General features: G+C 38.6%; 1 protein-coding gene across 5 annotated transcripts in view; it reads right to left on the reverse strand.

The window, feature by feature from the left end:
* SATB1 (SATB homeobox 1) overlaps positions 1-12004 on the reverse strand; it is a 100144-nt gene extending 88140 nt beyond the window's left edge. For 2 of the 5 annotated variants that reach the window (XM_080797331.1, XM_080797327.1), the window contains exons 1-2: positions 11801-11975; positions 10442-10612 (exon numbers count right to left, since the gene is read on the reverse strand). The gene's annotated coding sequence lies outside the window, so the exon portion shown is untranslated. Of the gene's footprint in view, positions 1-5709; positions 5910-10441; positions 10613-11800 lie in introns of those variants that run through there. The other 3 variants (XM_080797328.1, XM_080797326.1, XM_080797329.1) reach the window with 2 other exon arrangements.
* Between the last annotated feature and the right edge of the window lie 63 nt (positions 12005-12067).

A 12067-nucleotide genomic window follows, 5' to 3' on the forward strand; every position in this document is an offset into this window, starting at 1 on the left:
TACCAAACAAACCTCTTCTCACCGCCAACCTTCCATTGCTTTGTCCTTAACCGCCAACAGCCACAGTCCAGTCTATGCTAGATAATTAATTCATATGATGAATACCTGACCCAAGGATAATTAACATGGATTGGTAATTAGAGACCAAGATCCCACCCAAAGTAGGTAATTTGATGGTCCCCTGATGCAAGAAAATGGTTCTCTTTTCAGATTTTATTCTATTCTATGGCATGTTAGCAAAAGCAGAGAAAGAAACAGACAAAAACAAACAAGTAAGAGTACTGTAAGTCCAAAAACTCTTTTTGGATGTTTTCAAATGAGTGAGAATTAACTATACTCATGAAATAGTAGACCCCTCCGATTAAACAGCATGTAAGAGTGTCAAACACTTGCGCACAGTACAGCCACAGATGTGCAGCAATGCTACAAATGTGGTCAGTGTAATAATTTCTCAATTGTCTCTGGATAAAGACTTTAGATTCTATTTTTTTAAATAAACGAACAGGACTTTTTGGCTATAAAGAGCCCAAAAGGCTTTCAAATTTATCAGTCACTTTCAAGTGACAGCAATTAGGATTATTTACTTAATGCAATAATATCTAATATCATCTTTTTCCATACAATGTTGTCTGTATTCTGTTTCCTATCATCTCTTCTTACTGATTTTATATTAGGGATTTTTATATTAATGATGGAATTGTAGTGTATTAGAAGTTCATGTATAAATTTGGTCTCACTGAATTCATACCTAACCCTATGTATTTTTCTGGTGGATGCATGCCTAAGGAATAGAAATGGTGAAGCCAAATTAAAATTACATATTTATTATGTGTAAAATCATAAATAAAATACGAAAAAAATTGCTGCACAGTACAGCTGTTGCTAGGGCATATCCAGTTACCTATTTTGTAGTTGCCTCTTTCTTAACTAGTGTGTTTATTGTGGGATTTAATTCATTAGATAACTAACATGGACTATAAATACACATGCAAATTTCCAGCTGATATGAAGCAAAAAGTTGATAAATAATGCTACAGTATAACTTTAAAAACAGAACTAGTGAGCCTCCAGGCTATTTTTTAATCATTTATTTTTATTTATTCTGTAAAGACTATTTTCATTTGTATTGTTTTTTATATATATAAATACACTTGGGAGAGAAACAAACAGCATATTTATGAAAAATTTTGATGGGGACCAGCTTGTAACTGTTTTGAGACTGTACTGCTTTAAAGATGGACAATACCCAACAATACCCACTGTTCTATTATTTCTACAACTGAAAAAAACGCCACAGATTCACATTATACTTAGTGAAAATTAAACTTATCTCTTCATAGAAGCAATAAGGCTCTCAAAAATAAGTTTTTAGTTCACTTTGCACAAAGGAGTTTTGTCACTAAGAATTTACAATATTGCAAGCAAAGGCATCTTTATGGCTGGCATATGCCGCAGTTTAGAATATAAACCAAATCTTGGGGCATTCTCAATAGGTTTGGGAAATCCAATTGTTTAGCCAACATCCAAGTATGAATAAACATGTATCCAATATACATGTAGCATAACATTATACATGTTCACAGATAACATTTGTTCACCATAGAATACTACACCATTTAACACTAGTCTACCACAGTTTTCACCAAAAATTCTTTAAAATCCAGAATTAGTGTCACACCTCTAAGAAAAATGACAGTGGGAAGAGAAGTGGAGAAAAGGCAAGGAACCAAGATTTGGGTCTTGCTTCTTCCTTTTTACAAGCCCACTGAGCGACCCTTCGTAAGTCTGGCAGAATCATGTTCTGCATCTATAAAGTGCTGGCAAAGAATCTGATCATCTTTAAGACCACATAAAAATTCTCTGCCCTCAAATATAATTTAAAAAAATCAAGTTCACTTTAAAGAGAACGTAAAGATATAAGGAAATTTCTCACACGCTACATTAGATGTTTATCTCTATGTAAGAGACAGGTGTCAAACAAACAAATAAGAAAAAAAAAACCACTAAGGCAAAGAGAAACTTTAACTCACCAGATTCCATCTGTTACATTTGAATTCATGCATAATTGATTATCCATGACTGGTAAGTTCTTTTCTCACTAGCCGACCACAGTTTTCTAAACATTAAGTATTAAATCACTACTAAAGTAGACTACATTTTAGAAACAGCAAGGGCAGAATAAGAATATTTTAAATGAAAAATTACATGCCGGTTAATAATAATACAGCTGACCTATGTTTAAGGGAGAGAAATTTTAATCATGTGCATATTAAATATTAATAGCCTATTCTGTTATTGTTATAATAAGGTTAAGTAGGCTTCTCCATGCTTAAGGAAAGAGGGAGAAGTAGGAATGCATAATGTTGCAAAAAGATACAGAGACGGGAGACAGACATAAGGAAAATGTGTCAACAATAAACAAGAGGAAATGAGAAAGAAGGAAAAGATGAAGGTGGAAACTAATCTCTATGTGTCATTATGACTGCCAGAGTACTGGCAAAGAAGCAACATCCTTTTATTTCAATTTTAATCATTTCTGAATTTTAATACCCGGCTCCTTTTGTAATTCTCCTGGCATTCCCCATATGCCTCCATCCCAGCCAAAACACCAGTGTAAATTAAATGGCAGGCAACCACACCACTGATGTAGCCTCCCCAAAGAACCTACCAGGTGACCAAAAGCAAAAAAAGGTATGTCTACCTTACATCCCTGAGGACCTCTAGCCAATTAACTGGCTGAATGTTCCTTACTTTCTTTAATTTTGAAAACAGGGATAGTGGTTAGGTAATCTACAGATAGAGAATCATTAAAAAAAATAAAGCAAGCCAGTAGTAATACAATAATCAGTGACCATCAGGGCCTGGAAAAATGAGTTTGCTCTCACTGGCACTAAGGAGCATCACATGATTATTTAATTACAGCTCTAATTTTTGTCTCGTGGATGGCAACATATCAACAATTAATAGGGCAAATAGAGGAGACTGTTTTTAAAGAGACAGAATGTGCATGATAATGTAATAGGTCACACAGCAGTGTACTGCTTGAGGAATACTTCCTTTTGAGGAATTAAATAGGTCTGTCTTGCAAATAGCTCCATACAGGTCTCAAAAAGAAAATAAATTTAAAAAGCAAGAGTGTTTTTTAAATAACTTCCCCTGAACTTTTCAGAATGTTTTAGGTGCATTTCTATCGCAACTCTAGCATCAATTTTAAGGAATGGAGTGAAATCTTTGTTAATATAAATACCCTAAATCTAAAATAGTTTTTATAGAATGTATATAGCTAAATGAAAAATTTCTTTTTAAGCAATAATCATGACAGGTATTTATTCAGTAAAGAACAGGTAGAGGTCCGTAGTATTTTTGGTCCTATGATATCAGGAAGACCATTATTACATGGGTAACCTAACTGCAAGGACCTTAGGGGAGCTCTCTCTGTTGACTGCAGTACATATAGTCCATTACTGCACCAAACACCAAAAGACCATGAACCTAAACTGAGATTCTTCACCTAATCCTGAAGGTCAGAGACAATGAGGATAAAACAAACCCTGGTGTGCTATTGTCAAAAAATGACAGGGCATATAGTTAAAGAAGAAAAACATTCAATTATCCAGAAAACTGGGACATGTGTAGATTAAGTGTTCAGATAACCCCAGCAAAAAGAGAAAATTAGAGAAAAAAAAGTCTCTCTTCCATTGAATCATTCTCAGTACAAGCTAAATTCACTATTTTATTATTAGTTTAGCAAATCTTTAATGAGTGCTCACTATACAAGGCAAAGGATGCTAACTGTGGAGTTTCTCCTATTTTATAGAACACAACAGACATGTATCTTACACTGAGTTTCTTTTTTGTAGTCTTTTAATACCTTGTAGAAATAAATAACAGCAGCACCTAAAAATTCATAAAGTGGAAATATTAGTGGACTTTAAAGTGCTATATAGTACAAGGTTACAAGGTCTACATATCCAAATTAACCGGGGGAGGGGGGATTCAAATAGTTAACCATTTTAGTAGCATTGTCTAAATAAGGCTAAGCCCAGCTTTAAACTCTAGTTCCAGTCACCTTTGTTCTGCCATGATAGACACCAAAGCAAAACCAAGGGCTGAAGTTTGGAAAAGGAAAAAGAACTACCTCTGTGATCAAGTGCTCAAGTGTATCTTAAATATCAGGTTATAGAGAATTATAAGAAAACCTAACTTGGCTAAAAAAACAGTGACTGAAATCATTCTACAAAAAGAAATAGGAAGAGGTGCTAAATCAACTCAATAAGCTTTTAATGGCTCATGTTGGCCAAAGTCATCAGAACATAAGAAAATGTAGGCGTCTCAAAATACAATGTGGGAAAGCTAAAACTGCTGAGGGGCAACAATTTCTAAAGCCACTGGCAAAAGTGACCAAGTCAATAACAATTACAAAGAAAGAAGAATAGAAAAAAGAAGAAAAAATTGTATATCCCATGAGAAGTTTTAAAATTAAGTGGTAGTAGAAAACATTCTGATGATTCTGGACCAAAAATCTGACCCTATACATTCTAAAAGAATATTTTTTAAAAAGCCTAGCAAGTAGCAGCTTGCATGTAAGAGTATACATCATTCTTTCTCTAACATGACTGTTAATATACAGTTAACATGTCTCAGAAAAGGCTGTAATTAACTGTCTACTGCTCTAATAACACTAATAAGCATACAGTATTATTAAAATACAATGACTCCATACAAAATAAGGCTGTCATTTTTTTTAACTTTTAAGATAATGTTCTAAATTGTTTTTGAGTCCTCTTAAGCCACCCAAAAGAGAGCCCACCTTTAAGAATTTTTTTTTTTTAAGAATAGTTATTAAAATATTGTTCTGTCCTCCACAGTCTGGAGAAATCTGTCTAACATTAAACAGGACCTCCAGGTATCATTTCAACTGGTGAAAATACAATGGAAAAACACCTGGACTATTTTATCAATTCTATGTAATCTTTTAAAATTTAAAATGTAAGCAGTTTAATTTAGTTCTTCATTCACTGATAAAAACATTTTATCAGTGAATGAGGAAATGTTTGCTATATCAAGAATCACAAAGCCCTGTTGTTAATCCCTAAAGATTTCCATCGTCTGGTTCACTGGAACAGGAAAACTCAATTGCATTCAACATCAAACAGCTAATTATGGATACGCTACATTCAAAACTATCTCCATTTCAAAAGATATCTGCATATACTAGGTTCTATTTTCTTTATAGTAATTATCACAATAAAATATTTATAACATAAAACCTCTTTTACCTTAAAGTCCTTAACATTATAAACATTAAAAGGCCAAATTGTCATTTACAGGCTCTTAAAGGCATATCTGAAACCATTGAGGAAGACTAGAAAGGAACCTCCAGCAATCAACTCTACTATATGCCTGACTTCCTGGAAAACAGCATCTGAAGAATTCCCTCTCACACAGATTGCCACCTTTTCTTTAAATATCTCAAGGAAAGAGAGTCTAATAATTTCCCCTGGGAGCTGCCTACCATATTTCACCACCCAAAGAAGAATGCCTACTGAAGAATTTTTGTTGGTATCTGGTCCCAAATCATCTCTAGCTGAGAAAAAGCAACATCCCAACACAGAGATCTCCCCAAACACTAAACGCCTGTCTCTCCTCCCCTATGGTCGTAGCCCTGATTCTCCATATGAAACTGATAGGAACTTTTTTGGCACTTACCCTCCAAATATCAGAGGCTGCTCTCCAAATCCGGCCCTATAGGAGAGCTCTCAAAAAGTAGTCTTTGGTGAGGTGACAATGACGAAGTCCTCTCTGGCACTGCTAGCAAGGCAGAAGCATCCCCAAATGAGGTGTTACCAGTTGCCTGTGAAGCAGCTGGACCATTACTGCAGTTCTGAGGGTGCGTCACAAATCAGGTCATAGCTCTGGGTAGAGTCCACCCACTTCACCGGGTACAACGCCCTCCACTTCCTGCACACCTGGGGGGAAGGGTATGGAGGAGGGGGCGGCCAGTGCAGGTCCACAGACATTCTAGTAAAAGCACTACCAGGTGCATCCTGACATCTGCTTCTTCTGCAAGCATTTCGGCTTCATTTGGGGGACCTGCACCCCGAGGTACTCAAAAATTTGTGCAACAATAAGCGGGCTCTAAAATGAGTGATGAGTGTAATAAAATATTGCAGAGTTAAATGTTTTATCCAGCAAGATCTTTCCTCCACTGGAAACTGAACCAACTCTTAATTTTTGATTACAAGATACTTCACTACCAAATGTCAAATAACTGGACTGAATAAATTTCAGCAGAATCTAGGGACGTAAATGCTGGGGTACCAGTTAACTAATTTTCATCTCTCATAACTAAACTAGATCATCGCATAAACGGAATTATATCCTTGAAAGTCCATTGAAAGAGGTGATTAGAATTTCTATTATGAACCTTCAGACAGCAACAACTGTGGAAGTGATACAGAATAACTTGAAAGAATAAAAATAGGCCAATATGCTGGAGAAATGCGCTGCTACTAAATCTCACCCTGAATATATATACACACAATCTGTATCTATTTACTCTGAAATGAAATATCTGATCTTAAAAAAGACTTTAAAAAAATAAACAGCAAAAGGTACCGTTGGCATAAGTTCAAAAGTACTAAATAATGTGTGTTAATGTGTTGATCACACTCTATGAAGACATCAAGTTTAAATAGACTTACCATTGAGAACAGCACTTAGGAACGATATATAAATTACCATCGTAGACACTTTTTCTTTGGTATAGTGAAGAGGAAGAACCTTGTGTAACAGATTTGATTTCCATGCTGTATTAAGACCACATTCTGCTCTGATGTCAATGGAATATGTGATTACTGATTGACAACTGTGTGTAGATGATGGTGTAAGAGCTACTTACAGAACGTAAGTGAAAATAAGCATTTTCTCAAGTTAATCCTAAGTTTAAGAATTCTACTTTCACAGTATTTTGATGTTTCCAGGGGTCTTGAAAAAAGAAGGGACTTTAAAAAAGAAAACAACAAATGCATTTAGTATTATTCTTATAAGAAAGTTGAAACCTCTTTTAAGGTTGGCATATTAACAAGAAGACAAACAAAGGGGGCGAGAATATTTTCAGAGGAACGCTAACAGTATCAATGGATCGATCGTTCGATCGATGAACCCCACTTTGTACTCACATTAGCAGATCTCCATTAACAACTGAAACATTCCATCTAAGCCTTGAAAGGTACCACCCTTTATCAAAGTTACTCCCTAAGTAATAAGGTAATTTAAGTAATCTACTTGGAACTTTGCAGAAAGTTAATTTAGCAAACACACACTTCAATATGTTTGAACATATTTGTCCTGAGGTTGCTCTAAGATGACTATTTTAAGTGGCATGCAGGCTCTTTGAGGGTTTTGATGTTACAGTTGAGGTATGTAAAGTAAAAGTGCATAGCATTGCTTTCAGCTGGTTCTCACACGACAGAAAGAAGAAGATGATATTACTCCTCTTTAAAGTTTTGTCACTGGTAAATAATAAGAGAAACTCCTCTCGACCCCTACCCCCAACCAGGAAGAGTCTGAAGCCCTGGATTATAGTACAGGTAGATATTAAAATGGAGACAGAGCCGTTATTTAGTGGTGACAGGAATATAAATACGTGCACTAACCTATAAACTGGTATTTACTTCAGGAAGGTAAGTAATATTTTTCCTCTGATTGCTGAGCTGTCAGTTTAATGCAGCGTAAATAAACAGTAGGTGCCTGCTAGCTCGAAGTAGGAAGTGTTCATTCCACACGAGGAACAGATTACTGAAGCCTGATGCTCATCATGCTGAAACATAACTTTCATTTTACCAGAAAATACACCCTACCGTGGATGATTTTTCGTGCCTGATCTATTAATTAACTTAACTCTGTTCTGTCAAAAGGTAAACCAATTTGTTAAAATCATCCCAGAGTTTTGGAGTTTGAAAAGCAAATCGATTTGAAAAGCAAGAGTAAGGACTCTTCTGTAACCTGATCACAAATGCTAAAAATGAATACTAAATACAATAAGCAGAAACTAGACAAAACTAAAACAAAGTACATATTTAAATATAGAATTTAATCATCCGAGTTACCAGATTTACTCAAAAATCTTCCTCCTTTGCCAATTAAAAGCAACTGGCACCTTTCATATTTCACAACATTGTGCTACTTAGGTCCGTTCAGTATGTATGCTTTTTCTGCTGTCTGAAATATCTAAAAGTAAACCATTCACAAAAATCAAATCACACTCTCTAATTCTAATAGAAATATCACTGAACTCTCCTGAGAGAAGTGTCAACTTTGAAGATCAAATGATGACACCCTTCCTAACAGCATTCATGTAAAATGTGGGTCTCTTCCCATTTTCTATATACCACAAAGCTATGACGGTATTTAGGGCAACTAATTTTTTCCTTCTATGCAAGTATTTAGCAAAATCTTTCATGGCATTATTTAAAATGGGAGCTGATCTAAAAAAGGACAGAAGGCAATTTGGGGAGGTTTCTATTTAAAATATGGACAAATTCTGATAATTAAACAGTGGACTGTAAAGGAAAAAGAGAGGCTTAAAAAATAATATTTTTGCATTCAGTAACAACATGTCTAGACATGGTCTGAAGATTGATTCAGTCATATGCATTTATTTCATATACTTCATGAATCCCAAGTACTAATATAAGAGTCATCCAAGACAACATGTCTTGGAAGAAATGATTTGTTTGTGTAAAGGGCATATCAATGTATGGCCCTCTTGGAAATTTACAGAGCAGCTGAAAAACCACTAGAGTGCTTTATAGAGTCCCTGCTGTATATCCATGTTGTGTTTAGCTTAATAGTGTTTGTAACCAAAAGATTTTTACAATAATGAGGAACAGGTGCCTGTCACCTGACCTTTTAGGCCTAATTTACAATCCATAACCTGTCACATGAAAAAACAACTGAAAATCTCCTTCAGATAGTTGAGTCTTTGCTAATTCAACATAGTCTTTCTTAACCAGCACTCAGCATACCATAGCTTATTCAGTCACAGGTTCATATATCTGGCAACAGGCTTGTCTGCAGAAATAAACCAATACTCATTTTGTCGTTCTTGTTTAGGATGCTGGGAGACAAAAGAACTACTTTTGTAGATTAACAACCAAAGAATATATTAATTTATTACAACAACTAAACAAAAGGCATTCCTTGTGAATACTTTTACATACAAAGAACTATTATTTATTACATATTTCAGCTTGTGGGAAAATGAGGAATGCATTGATTCTGGAAAGAACTATTCAGACTTTTGGAAGTTCTTTAGGTCTTCTTTCTCTATCTCTTTTTTTCCCCTTCTCCCCCTTGCTCTCCCCACCCCCAAACCACACACATTTTAAGGCACTAGTACTTTAGGAGGGAAATCCCTATCTGTTCTTTTTTCATCCATCATTTGTATTCATTTTTCAGAAAGGAATACAAAATTGAGCAGTGATTTTTGTTTCTCCTGTATAATCTTGTTACACGTAGCCATACTCAAATTTAACAATGCTTTGTATTTTATAGCTACTGTTTACATATTATGTATTACATATGATGGAACAACTCTACATTTAATGTATTGTTTCCATTAGAAAAACTATGAAGTAATAAGTGTCAAAAGGAGATGAAGAATAAACATGCCTGGTATATTTACAAAATGCAGAGTCACTTAAAATGTGCACAAATAGGATACATATTTTGCTATTGTTACATTTTACATAGTATACACATGGTCTAAAGTGTATTTAATAATGTGCCTAACCAAGTTAATTAAAGTATTTATGTCTGGTGACTGTGTTAAACACTTGGAGAGGTAGTGAAAGATACAGCCAGTTACTTCTGCTAACTAAAGTTGAAATTATGCACTTATTATAACCTTTTCTAACAATGTGAGAAAAACAGAGTAAATATATTAAATTTGTTTCACAACAGATGCTTAGGTTGTTAATATTTAAGATGCCTATTCATGCTATTCCTGTCTGCACATTTGTCAAAAATGTAAGCTTGAATGCTAATGTTTGCCAGCAGACTGGAGCAGCCAGTATATGAATGTACTACTGTTCTACTAAAATAATATGCAATAGAAATAAAGGACTGCTGCTAAATCATAGCATTGGTACCCCACAGCAGATTAAAGGTTTTTAGAGGAAACACCTTAACCTTGGTGTTTTCCAGTATTAAAGTACGGTTTTTGTAGTTGTTGTTGTTTGCTTCTGCAGCTACGTTTTACCACAGAATAAATCGTACAGTCCTGACACCTCAGAAAAATCCACTTTAGGTAGGGTGTAAATTTCAATAAAGTTTCAACCGCAGGAGTTACTCCCTCAGTGGCACAAACACTGTAGATTTTAGGGACTGCTTGGGACAAAACCTGACACCTACCAGTCCACATTCACTCATTTCTTACCCTTCCTCTGTCTTCTTGAAAAAGTCAGGTCCCCTGGCCACCAAGGATGCAAGCAGGGAACCCCAGCCATCCGGGTAGAATGGTTTTTCTCCTGAGAATAAGACGTCTTTCTGATTTCCCCGTCTCTTAATACAACCGTGTAGAGTCCAATTCTTACATTTGCCTGGAAATCTGGAATGCCGCGAGGGAAAGTTCGCTGAGGAAGGGCGCAGAGGTCAAAGTTGCCAACCAGGCCACTTTGAGAGGCGATCCTGGGGTTGACACTATTAAGTGAGATTTGCAACGCCCCAGTGGAGGTCCCGGCCAAGACCTCCAGCAAGACCCCTAAGCCCCTCTCCTTCTGGGGTCATCCGCAGAGTCCTGCTCTGTGCATTTCCCCGGTACACGCGTGTCGCTCCCCGTACCTGCCACCTGCCTGCTTTGTGCCTCTTACGGTGGTTGCCCAAACCCACGCTCCGCCGCCCCGGGAGCCTCCGCAGTGAACCGCTCGGAGAAGGCCGCCACGCTCGGGTCAGGACCGCAGGAGGGAGACACGGTGCAGACCCCGAGGCCGTACCTGTGATGTCTCGGTCCTGCTAAGAGGGCAGCACCTCTTCCTGCCTTCAGGCCCGCTCCAAACCCACATTCACTCCAGGAGCCCCTTCAGGACCGTCCTCACCACCGCCAGCGAGGGCTCGAAATGCGGAGTGCCGCGGCTTTCAAAATCCCGGCTCCAACTTAAGCGCCCGGGCGCCCGAGTGTTCCCGGGATGGAGAAGTTGCCACTAACTTCTAGGCCCCTCTCCGCCGCCGCTCCCAACCAGCTGCGCGGGCGGGGGGCGGAGGAAGGAGGAGATGGACCGGGGAAGGATGCTGAGCTTACTTGCGATCCGGCGGGGAACGTTTCCACTCCCCAGCCTACTCCGCCGGGCACCCTTCTGCCAGCCCAGCTCCGGGGTGCACAGAGAGGCTTTCTTTCCCTTTTCCCGTTTGCTTCCTTCGGTCTTTTCCGCTCCCCTTTCCTCTTCCAAGAGGGGTCATACTGAGGACCTGAAGGAGTTTGTTCCGCCAGGGTCTGCCGGGCAGGTGTGTTAGGGTACCCGCACTCAGAGAGAAAATGAATGGCATCTCCAAGTCCCCCATCCCGGGTGCTCTCCCACGCTCGACCGGCCCACCCCTCCCGGGTTCGGCTGCGCACGAAAGAAGGGGCTCGGAAGACCCTTGCCGCCGGACGTCCACGAGAGGGGAGCCGCGCTGCCCCAACAAGGGGCGCCGTGGGTGGGTGCTACAGAGAAGTTTGGATCGATTCCGAAAAAAGAGAGATAGAGAGATGAAAGAGCAAGAATAGGGGGGGAAAGAGAGGCAAAGGAGCAGAACTCACTCAGGCATGGGCGTTGGGGGCGGCGGTGGCTGTCGAGTGCGGGCCCGCGACCAGGAACAGCTCCCCGGGCGGGCGCGTCGGACTTCCGAGGCGGCGGCTTCTGCCTCTTGTGCCGCCGCCGCCGGAGCTGCGGCTGCCGCGGAAGTTAATTGCAACTTGACTTCAAGTTGTCTTCTTTCCCCATCCGAAGTGGGCGTTTAAAGGGGAGAGCGAGGCGAGGAGCGAGCTAGCGAGCGCGCGGGGCCGAGGGAAGGAAGGGGGGGGAGG

This window comes from Martes martes (assembly GCF_963455335.1).
Source record: "Martes martes genome assembly, chromosome: 1".
Taxonomy (NCBI): domain Eukaryota; kingdom Metazoa; phylum Chordata; class Mammalia; order Carnivora; family Mustelidae; genus Martes; species Martes martes.